Raw genomic sequence first — 12,250 nt, forward strand, 5'->3', positions numbered from 1 at the left:
TGTGGACACAAGTGTTACCCCATTTTTCACAGCTTTGCTTTAGGCCCACTTGTTACTGGAGGTAGTTGTTCTTTGAGAGAAATGTGACTAAGACCCCTCAAGGTTCTAACCAGTGAGAAGTTCATGGTATGGGGAGGCTAATGTAAGGTATATTGTGAGGTATTTTATACCATTTAGGAGAGGAAGTTATTAATGACAAACAGTATCTAAGTAATCTTAACTAAATGCAGAAACAAGGCCTTTCTCCCAAATCAGTGAGCCCCTTTCCCCTTCTGATGACCTTTCACCCACTTCTTCATCTAGATTTTAGAGATGAAGTCCATTTACTACTTAAAGTCGCAAATAAATCTATAGCAATACTTACATGAACACTAACATTAACCTCTGTAGCACCCATGGAACCACACCCAAGATTAAGAAATAAAACATTAGAAATGGATTTGAAGCTTTGTGCATCCTTCCCTCAAGTAGTAGCCAGTATCACAGATTTGGTGTTTCATTCCCATGTACATCTTTATTTTGCCCACTTTGTGAAAATGCCCCATGTTGTTAAATATTTTTATATCCTGAAATACACATGAGTATTCTACATGTTTCTGAAACTTTGTATAAATGGCATCATTGAGTCTGAACTCCTTTGCAACTAGATTTGTGCTTTACACCTTTCTCCACTGTTGCCCAATCTTTCTCCTCAGAGAGATATCTCAGACTCCTTTGGGTTCTAGTCTCCTCCCCAGCACAGTTATTGTTTCCCTGGTTAATTTATCTGCAAAACTTCCAAGCCAGTAAATTAAGTAAAGTTGGTCCTACTACATGTAAAACTTGGCTTCTTGCCCTACATTTTAAGCCAAAAATCCAGGCCTGGGCTCACTTGTACCATGTGGCTTCCAATAGACCTAGATTATCACTTTGGGGAACACCCTTTGACAATCACCGCTCTAGAGCGCCTCACCCACCCCCAATGATATTTTAGGCTTCAAGGAGTTTGATATATGTTTACCAAAGGGTGAAAAAGATACCATTCCAAGAAGATATGGTGACATATAATTTACTTTAACAGTTTGAGTGTACTTCATACGAATATAAGATGAATATAAAACTTTAATATCCCAGTGATTAAACACCTTACTATGACTTTTCTTTTAATTTAAGTGGTCAATACAAAAATATCAAACAGGCTAGTAGTTACTAAATATGGTCCTACCAGAAGTCATCAATCCTTTACTAGCATACATGCTGTTAGGTTAGAAATATATCATTTACTAGTTAGTACAAGAGACTACATTTTCTATTACATGGTGATGAAAGTATATATCATGCAAGCTGGTTTGATGCCCACCTCAGTTGGTTTCTCAGGAAGTGTTTTAAACAACTCTTGGTCTCTGTTAAGTATTTCCATATTTTGAAGTTGTAGTCTTATAGCTATGGCAAAAGTACTATGATCCAAAGTATGGAAGCACATAGGATGCAATGAATTCTATTCTGTGTAGCACAAAAGTCAGGGACCATCGAAAGTCTAATAAGAAAAAAATGGTTCTAAACCTTCAAAAGTTTCTTACTTAGCTAACAGGGAAATCCAAAACCATGAGGCTATAAGCAACTCAGTTGTTTATGCTGTTATTCACTGATACGTATACCCCCAGCTCACAGCAGTTGGCACTCTGCAAAACAGTCTTTTACGGTTATCCTTTGGCTTTCGTTAATGTTATATTTCTTCCTCTTCTTCTCACCCGGTTCTTCCCTTTGTGATAGTCATCATCCTAATTGCCTTGTCCTGCCAAGTATAATACTGATCTTGGGACTAAATACTCACGGAAGAAAAATCCCAATCGAAGATCTTCAAGAATTTTTGCTTTAGCATCCATACTTGGCATTCCAAACTCGGGTATTTCAGGAGTACTAAAGTAATTGAAGAATGAGTTATTAGAAGTTCCATACACTGTTCCAGAAGTTTCATTTCCTTTGCTCTCTTGTTGCTCAATGCATCTCCAAAGGTCGTCCTTCCTCTTCTTCCAATGAATTTCGCACCCAATGCAGCCTATCACCTGTGGTCCATGATAGAAGAAGGGATCAGCTGGATTTGGGTCTGACCTCATTACATATGTTTTTGTCAACACCTCATTTGAAAAGTATTCATTGGGTTCAAATAAAAATTCCACTGTGAAACTCATAGGCTCACCAGCATCTGAGAACTTGAGTCGGATATCTTTCAAGTGCTCTAAAATTGGTTCATCATGCTTCTGAACCACATTTCTGAGCAACTCTGCATTTTTGAATACTTGCACCCAAAAAAATGAGGAATTCCTTTAGTATAGTCTTTACTTTCAGATGTTTTCCCCTCAAGCTTTGTCTTCTCCTTTACTTCCTCAGCAACTGCCACATTGGCACCTGGGTTCCACTTATTTTATCATCTGTGGGCTCACAAATTGCATTGATGATTTTGTAACGCTTATCAAACAGAGGTTGGTAGAGACAAGCATATTTCTTTTCAGTGTCATGAATTTCCTTATGATATTCTGATTCTATTTTTGCCACTTCAGTCTGAAGTTTTTTGAGGGCACCTAGTCGCCGCTTAATAGGAATAGGCAAGTTTCTAAAGAAGTCATTAAATGTTCCAACAGAAGCACCATGTCTTTCTTGAGAATCTCCAGCAGCTTGAGGAATATGCCTCCCCTCAACAGTTGCTTCTTTCTCTGTACCCTCTGTTGCAACTTGAATCTCAGCCTCCTGGGTTCCAGCTGGAGATTTTCGTGCTCTCCCAGCATCAGCGCCTTTATATGTGAAGACAAATTGCTCAAGTGCCTTTGGCTCCACAATTAGAACAAGAAGCTGGGCAGAGCGTGAATATGGATCATGAAAGATGATGTTCAGTCTCTCAGCACCCTGTTCTGTCTGGCTGCCACCATCTCCTGTCGCCTCCCCACCAGCTCTCAGCTCTTGTTCTGCATCATCTGCCTCCTTAGCGTCAGGCTTAATGCCTCCAACACAGTCACCCCCTTCAACACGCCCCTCCACATAGCCAGTTTCCCCTCCTCTCCCTCCATCCTTCACACTGACTGCTTCTTGTTGGGCTTGTTCTTCAAGTGTAACAGGTTTTAGGTACCTTTCATCAGACATGCTGAGAGAACTCCAATACCTTCTCAGTAGCTTTGGCTGGGAAGTGGCAGCAAAAGTGAGAGCAGAAACTGAAGGTGACAGGAGCAGCTGCTGCTGGAGTAAGGGTGACTGGTAACATCTGAGGTGAAGGTGGCCACTGTTCAATGACCTGGGTTAGGCGACAGTAGCTGAAACTCAGACCTTGTCTGCGAATGAAAGCCAAAAAGCATTTTTCATGCCAGTTATCTCAGGGTATTCCGTTGCAGTTTCATATGGTAAAAAAGGATTAATCTCTCCAGAGAGAGGAGTGAGGGCTCTTAGGGGAGGTAATTACAGGTTTAGCAGGCACTATAAGGTTAATCTCTTCAGGTGAGGGTTGGATGGCAGACTCAGGCTAGAGATTGGGTGGCTGTTTCCTAGGTGGGGCAACTGTTTCATCAGGGCAAACCAGTACAGATTTATCTAGCAAATAGTTAGCAGAATCTAGGGTTTCTATGTCCCTACTGCCATCATTGTCAACTCATATGTCCCCATTCCAATTTTTAGGGCCCCATTCTTTTCCAATCAATGCCCTCACTTTAATAGCAGACACCCTGCCAGGTTGAGAATTTAATTACATGCAACTCAGCTACTCCCTCAGTGAAACCTTGGGTGTGGTTTTTGGACATCTCAAGTCTGTGGCCATAGGAAATAAGATTTTCTTTTAGGGCATGCACAAAAATTTTATATCTTTCACATGTTGCTTAAGTTGCAAATTTGAAAACTTCAGATCATCCCTTTCTTTTATAACTGTATCCAGTGTATCTAGGAAAAACCCACCAACATTCTTATACTTTTTAATTCTGCAAAACTCTGTTGTTGTCAAAAATGCTCTCACCAGAGCTTTGCCCTATGTAAGCATATGAGCAGCAGTATCCAATAGTGATATTTTGTCTATCTCTATTGTAAACTTATCTCAGTGTCATCTTGATTATTGGAAATAGCGTCATTAGTGCCTTTGAATCTAATCAGAATAGAAAACAAACTGCAAAATATCATTTTTAAGATTCTGTTTCTTGAGAACCACTCCCAGTACCAAGGCTGTATTAGTCAGGATTCTCTAAGGACACAGAACCAACAGGAGGTATCTGTAAATATGAGACTCTAAAAAAATATCTGATGAAACTATGGAATGCCCAAGTCCAAATTTCATAGGGGAGGCTACAGCTGGCAACTCCAGTGAAAGTTTTTAGTGAAAATCATCCAGAAGAGGCTGGTTGGCTGAAGTAGAGATAAAAATTCTCTTTTCTGACTGTAGGAGCCATCACTTCCCCTTTTGAATCTTTCAGTTGATTGGATTAAATGTCTCATTGCTGAAAACACTCTCTTTAGTTGATTGTAGATGGTAATCAGCCATAAATATAATCAACTTACTGATGATTTAAGTCCTCAAAATGTCCTTGCTGCAACAATTAGGTCAATGCTTGCTTGATCAGACAACTGAGAGCCAGATACCATTACCTTGCCAAGTTGATACATGAGCATAACCAGCACAGATAGATATATGCTATAATGTTTATATCATTGTTTTTGTTATCTTATGATATGGGTTTATATTATTACATATCAGAAGATTTAAATGAGGGATCAATACTTTTTTGGATCCTTAAAAGCATTTATATCAGTTGCAATTCTCTCTTGCATTTTAGAATCAAACAGTACTTTACTCTTGTGATTTATCCTCAAATGACAAATGTCCCAGAGTCTGTCAGTTTTCCTACTTATATCAAAATTAAAAATCCAATAACCTATCAAGATATTTTAAGCAATTTGGCTACTAGTTGCTTAGCATTATCAGAATACTGTTCTGGCCAATAAACATCATTTGCTTGAGATAACATGGGCAATAAACTGAAATCTCCCTGATTCTGTTCATGACAGAGTAGAATTTTCCCCTAGAACTTATTTTTCAACCTCACATAATGAGGTTTAATTACTGGCTTCCTACTGAAATTTAAGTATAAAGTAAGTTTCACTTGAATGGTAATTGCAAGATTCAATCGTAAAGAAATCTCTACCTATTATAGCTTGATATCTTTTATCTTTATCTTAATTTCCTTCTGATTCTCATTCTCTGCTAGACTGCCTGGATGACTTCAGATATAGTTCATCAGGTCTAGGCCTGCAAAAATATGTTTTACTTCTTGTAATTTATTTGAAGGGAAATACCTATAGTTAATAAATTCAGATATTGTTTAAAACGTCTGTCAAATATAGCAGAACATGACTATGGTATTGAGTACAAAGGGATTTTTTAAAAAAATACAGCATGAATATGCCTCCACAGTGAATTTTAAAACTGTTCTTTGTATTGAGTTCTATCTATATTGACAATGATGAAAATATTTACAGAAATAACTGCGTAGTAAATAAGAGATGCTGCAAGCTTAATCAGCATTACTTTAAAAATGTGTAGTTGCTTTGTTAAGAGCTTCCAGTGGTGCTAAGAATAATCATACAGAATAAAATTTTCTGGATATGGAAATGATTACTGAGGATTAACAGTTAAGAGGCACATTTTTCCTTCTTACTGCGAGAATGCAGGCATTCTGCAGGCTAATTTTTTTGTTCTAGATTTTTTTTTTATTTATTTGTTTTTACATGGGCAGGCATCGGGAATCAAACCTGGGTCTCCAGCATGGCAGGTGAGAACTCTGCCTGCTGAGCCACCATGGCCCGCCCTGTGCTAGATTTTTTGACAAAAGTATTTTTGATAGGGCATTTAAGATCAGCTTGCCTGATTGAGGAAATCAATTTTCCTCTGAACTCTTCTTTTCTCATTGAGGAAATATATGAAAGATGAAATGATATGGAATCTTGGATAAATATTTTATTAGTATGGATACATTTATAAATCATCAGTACCTTGTCACTGCAGCATGATATAAATTTTCTGGAGTTAATGTTAAATTAAATGTTTGTATAGTATTCTAGATTCCTTCTTCTTACTTACTGTATGATTTAGCTCAAACATTTTCCTGAAAACAAAAGATACTAAATTGATTCTTTCCCCTTCTCTTGACTCTACTCTCCTCCTGCACAAATAAGTGGCAATTTCTGATCTCCTTAGGTCCAACACTTAATTAACACAGCTGTTTAAAACAGTTATCACTTATTGGTAAGTAAACAAGGGGAAGTTTGTGGAAGTTTTAATAACACACACAAAATGTTACCCCCTAGGACTTCCTTTTATTTAGAAGATTATTGCTTACTGCTTTTGACAAAGTCATGCATATATTAGTAATCCTAGGCAGACCTGACATAGCAAAAGGGAAATATAAAATTTCCTGAGTTATTAAACTCAGGATGAGGATGTTCTTTTACTGAGACTCACTCCAGGCTACCTGTCAAGGCCCTTCTTTACCAGCTCCATTTTCTGTTGCCATCTTATCTAGAAGCATATCTATACAGTGTTGGGCTTCCATAGCTATCCTTACCCATTTAGTTGTGGTTGTACAGAGATCCTATCCATCCTAGCTCAAACTTCACAGTTTGTCTTAGGCTAGACTAATGGCAGTGAGGACAGGCAGTGGGTACTTTGGGTTTGGGGTTTGTAGGCAGATAAGGGACCAAATGAAAGAGAGGAAGAAACATCAGCTTGCCTTCACTAACTCCAACCAAGCACTCCGTCTGGTGTAGTGAAGAGAATATTAGATTACTTACACCCTTTCCAAGTGATTATTTCTTTGTTCTTTGGTTCTTTATCTTTGCAGTGGAAATGTAGTAGCTATTCAATTGGAAATTTACTCAACTAATATTTATATGCTAGGAAATTTGGACAATGCCAGGGAAATTGCAATAAATAAAACAAATACAGATATGGTTCCTCATTTCTAGAATTTACAGCTATTGAGTTCCTTTCTCTTTTCTCTTTACCTCTGATCTGTCCCCTAAATGGGTTAAATCAAAATTAATTACAATGCAATTATCCTGTAAGAGAGGGAATTTTATTACTAGTATTAGAGAAAAAAATATTCATTTATATGGTAACTTCCTTGATAGAAAAGATAATGTTACAGTTCCACCCCATAATGCTAAATAGAAAAAATGGATTGTCATTATCTATTGACTACTGTGTATTTATTTCCACAGCAGACATTGAAAAGTATGATTAACTAGAGGAAGACATCTTATAGAAGTGTGGCATGTACGTGACCAGGAAGCTGGCATTTGGGAACTCAAGTGAGATACAGAGGTGAACTGTTTTAGAGCAGATGTATGGATTTGTGACAGAAGGGCATGATTTGACAAATTTAGACATGTGCTGAATTATGTGGATTTAACTTAGAATTTTGCATGAAAAAATTATTTTTGACAAACTCTAGCTCTACAGAGGTAGCATGGGTCCCATTTGTCCTTTCTTAACACACCTGTTATCACCATCCTTCTGTAAACCTTTATCTGCTCATGGCTACACTATTGCAGGAGATTTTAAGTGTTTTTTTTTTTCCTTCTGGGCAAATATTAAAATGTGTGTGTGTGTGTGTGTGTGTGTAAAGAGAGAGAGAGAGAGAAACAGGCAGAGAGAGAGAAGAGTGAAAGAGTGAGAGTCTGCTATGTACCAGACACTGTTTTAAGAGCTTTACTTATTGCAGTACACTCAAAGACCACATTCTTGTTCCATGGGGCTTGCAGTCTATGAGGGAAGAAAACAATTTTGAACTAACAAACAAACAAGTAAGGTAGTTTTAAGCAGCGTGATTTATAGAGTTGGGGGGATTACTATAAATGGAGGAGGCAGGGCGGCACTCCGAGATGAGAGTTGAAGTGAGCTCCAGCAATAAGAATGTGCTTGCCTCCTCCACTCCTGAGTGGTCCCCACCATGCCTCTAGGGTAGATACGTACATAGACGCCTTCAGAAATTCTCTAATGCCCTAGGGTTACTATTCAGGAACTCTGCCTGGTTTTCAACGTTCTCCATTTTGTTCAAGGCTCTTTACTATGATCTTTTCTATCCAATGTATTCTTTTAGTCATGACACAACGCTTTTGTTCAAAATAAACTGTTTTCTTTTGGTTCTCTCCTGCCACAAAAAAATAATGCTTTTTCTAGGCGCTATGTTTACCATTTTAAAAGTGAGTCTTTGTGGCCTGTGTTTTCTCCTAAAATGAATGCTATTTCTTTTTAATTATTTCTCTCTAAATATTATTTAGGATAATCCACATTATGGATTTCCAGATCGACTTTCCAGGTCAATTCAATCCTTAGTAGCCTGACTGATATATTTATCACTCATTTGATGCCAACTTATATTATATCGTTATTCACTTCTTTCCTGAAAACAATCAGAATAATAGCGAACTTTATTTTTAATGTCAGCTATGTGCCAAGCATTTTATGGCCAGTTTTTCTCAACATCCCTTTAATGTTAGGTTTTAGGATACTTATTTTATTGTGAGTAAATTAAGTCCTCTAGTTTAAATTACTAATGCAGAGTTGCACAACTAGTAAGTAGCCAAACAGAATTCAACTGACTTCTTTCTAACTCCAGTGCCTAACTTTTTCCCATTACATCAGCAACTTCTCTCTACAATTAAATGGATTGCTTCTCCATGGGAAATGTTTATATCACATTTATTTTGTGTTTTCTTCAAGATCTAACATACTATTGTGTTTATGACTAGTATTTGATGCATTTGGGTGAATGAAGAACACTATCAGCCTTTCTTTGTAAGAAACTGGAAATAATAGTTGTCTCAGTCAAGTCACAGTGTGAAAGAGAATAAATTGTTCATGAAAGAGTATGGATTTATTCTTTCCTCAAGAACAATCCATACTCTTTTACATTCCAATTTTGTGCATTCAATTCCCTGTATTGGAAATATCGTTCACTTTCTTTTCTGTCTTGTGAATTCCCAGTTTTACTTCGACCACTGGCTCAGATGTCCCTGCTTCTCCAGAGTGTTTGGTCTAGGGTTTATTACTCCATAGCACTTTATATATACCCTTTTACAGCTATTGTCTGCTTAAAGACAATGGAATCATCTTCATTCCTCTGTCTCCTAACTGTACCTTTAAATGAATCTTAGCTTAGTTTGAACATCAAAAATCAAATTGTCTTCATAATATACTTTCTAAGCTTGTAGGCAGAAGAATGTATTATGGCTATTCATTGCTCAAAATTAATCCCCATGATGCTAGGATGACTTTCACAGAAGGAACAAATTCTTCACTATAAGGAGAGACGCACAGAAGAGAAGATATTGTATCACACATTTTACTTTCGTATATGAGAAATCAAAGTACACTACTTTTCTGCCTGTAATTCTTTGTGCTGCTGTACCACTGCTGGACACCATAATTAAACATTAAAATACTGTAGTGATTCCTCAGCATAAATTATAAGCAGTAATGTGACACCTACAGGCACATTATACAGTCAATTTAGCATATGAGATGTAATCCCTCCCTTGTCCTTGTTATCATTTTCCTTTTATCCTATAGGCCCTTTCTTTGGGCCTGGGTCCTATATGTTGTTGTCATCATTTGCTTCATAAACCGACCTCTTGTATTATCAGCACCTTTGACAATGCCTGGTGCATTGCAGATGCTCAAAAAATGTATACTGAATGAAGAAGGAAACTTTTTGTTAACCTTTTGGTTTCTATAGAAACAAAAGTTGTTCCAATGTACATTGTACATCCATTCAGCCCATATTGGGCTTCTAATGAAAATTTCAGCTTTCTCGTCTTTATTTTACAATTAAACCAAGGCCCCTGGATTCCGTGGTCTTACTAACCCTCTATAAAGAATCTCTTCGGTGTTCACAACTAAAATATTTTGTCTTTAATATTACTCCACTGGACAGAGTATCCTGGATCTGGCTTGGAGACTGGACTTGTAGGAGTTATTGATGTGTGAGGTAGCTAGGAAAGTGGGGTAGAAGTAGGCAATTATCAATTTTCCATCACTCCTACATTCTAAAAACTGTAATATGCCTACAAGTTACTATAAATATTTCAAATTTCCCCTGAGGTAATTCAACCTTAGTAGGTAAAAATGTTTGGCAACCACATTTTAGATTTAACAGAATTGAAAATGTTCCTAATGTTGCCAATAAGAATTGGTATCCAGGTTTCCCTTAGAATGTAAATACTTTAAAACTTGTGTTTATATAGCAGGCGATTAAGTGGGGTTTTACCTCCTTTTTTTATTGGTAATTTCTCTCAATGCCTGCCAGGTGCTAACTACTTTTGTTTGCCTACCACTTATTCCCTTCCTTCTCTACCAGCTAGATGGAAGTGATTTTTGACAACAAATATTCTTTTAGCTATTTGATGCCAATGAAATGAAGTCCATTCCATGCATCTTACCTTAACAATTGTTTAATAACATGTACAACTATGAGAGCTAATGGGGGATTGGAAAAGCTGATGACATTTCTCTAGAGCAGGAAATATTGCCAGATGCAGAGCTTGAAAATTAATGATTTTATCTTTGTTGTTACTTGAATAAAAGGCTTCGGAAATTTTAGCATCCTACTTTATATAGCTTCTTTGTTTCTTTCTTCCTCTTTACCAAAATTTACTTTTAAATATGGATTAAAAAAAAAATCTTTGAATTAATATGTAAACCTTGGATGGTCTCACTTCTCAACCTGCGTAGGTATCCCTTCTAGGAGTCAACAAAAAACCCAGTATCTGGCTGTCAGTTCATGTTTTTCTAATGCAAACCACCATGAGATTAGGCTAAACAAAAATAAGTGGGCTCTGGTCTCAGCTTTCTTTCTAATTCTGCCTGTTATATTAAGCAAGTCCTTACACCCCCCTGGGCCTCACTATCCTCATGTATAAATTAATAGGGATGAAATACAGTTTCTTACAGTCACTTCTAGTTTAGCCATGATTATCAGTTTCCCCAGTCAGCCTGTCTCTCTCAACACACACATATATATGTATATATACAAAACTAGTAATATTTCCTTACAAGTTAGACTTTTGAACAATATGCTTGTTACTATTAATTTCCTACTGACTATCTTCAAAATTTCAAGGAAATATCAACTGACCTACCACCCAATGTTGCCTCAAATATACACATTCAATGTGCAATAATGTCAATTTGACAATTGCAACATCTACTTGAAGGAGACCTTGACTCTATTTATGTGCAGTGTTATTGACAAAGCAGGCTATCACACAGAATAAAGGAAGGTTCAATCTAGGTAGAAATAGACACAAGTCATATAACTAAAAAATAAATAAATTAACAACCTGATGATATCACTTTTAACTTGTGTAAACAGCATAAGAATGCAAATTGCCTATAGTGGCATATGGGACCCTGAAAAGGAGCTAAGAGAAAAGAGGGAAAATGGACCTCACTGTCCTAATGAGAAAAATAGATACTTTAAGAGCTAAAAACGACATTAGGAGATCCTCTTGTCTCCCTCTCTTACATTTCTGACATAAGGTCTTTTTACTTTCTTTTAATCACTTTTAGTTGTGGAGAGTAGCCACATAATGCTGAACAATACTAATTGCTAACTATTTCTTCTTAATATAGACTCAAAGTTCAGATTCCTGTAAACTTTATTTCTTGGCCTTGTGGCAGTTCAGTGAAACAACAGAAATATACTGCCTCTTTCATAAGCCCTCTATTATGAATGCCATTCTTGTATGATACCTTAAATTGGCATAAGCCATATTCTGAATTTGAACAAGATGGAATACAGTATGGCTATCAAGTCTCCTGATTTCAATGGCAAATATCATTTAAAATAATGTCTTGTATTTTTGGTTTATACTGAGAACTTCATCAAAGTATCCAAATGTGCTTTTTCATAAGAAACAGAAAATTGCTTAAGGCTTCTTGCCATACTAGTCACTCATTTCTATGCATATGGAATAAAACAATGAGTGAGAAGTTAGTAGACAGACGATTTTGTATTAGTGGTTTTAGAGAGAAGAATGATGGTAGTCAAATGTTTCACCTTTGATTTTCCATGTAGGCTAATGTGTATGCCAGAGAAAAAGAGAGAGGGAAGGAAGGAATAAGAGAAAGAAGAAAGGAGAGATCTGGTAAAATAATCCAGACAATGATTCTATAGTGGGTCAGTATTAGGTTAAAGTATAATTTCTGTCTAGGTTTTTGCTAGATTTGAAATGCTGAAAG

At 36.8% G+C, this 12,250-nt stretch overlaps 1 long non-coding RNA gene across 1 annotated transcript in view; it reads left to right on the forward strand.

The window, feature by feature from the left end:
* LOC143660637 (uncharacterized) overlaps window positions 1–12,250 on the forward strand; it is a 265,308-nt gene that overhangs the window by 37,940 nt on the left and 215,118 nt on the right. The window contains exon 2 of the long non-coding RNA XR_013164154.1: window positions 7,228–7,330. This is a non-coding gene — a long non-coding RNA (uncharacterized LOC143660637). The remainder of the gene's footprint in view (window positions 1–7,227; window positions 7,331–12,250) is intronic.

This window comes from Tamandua tetradactyla, chromosome 2 (genome assembly GCF_023851605.1).
Source record: "Tamandua tetradactyla isolate mTamTet1 chromosome 2, mTamTet1.pri, whole genome shotgun sequence".
NCBI classification, from domain to species: Eukaryota; Metazoa; Chordata; class Mammalia; order Pilosa; family Myrmecophagidae; genus Tamandua; species Tamandua tetradactyla.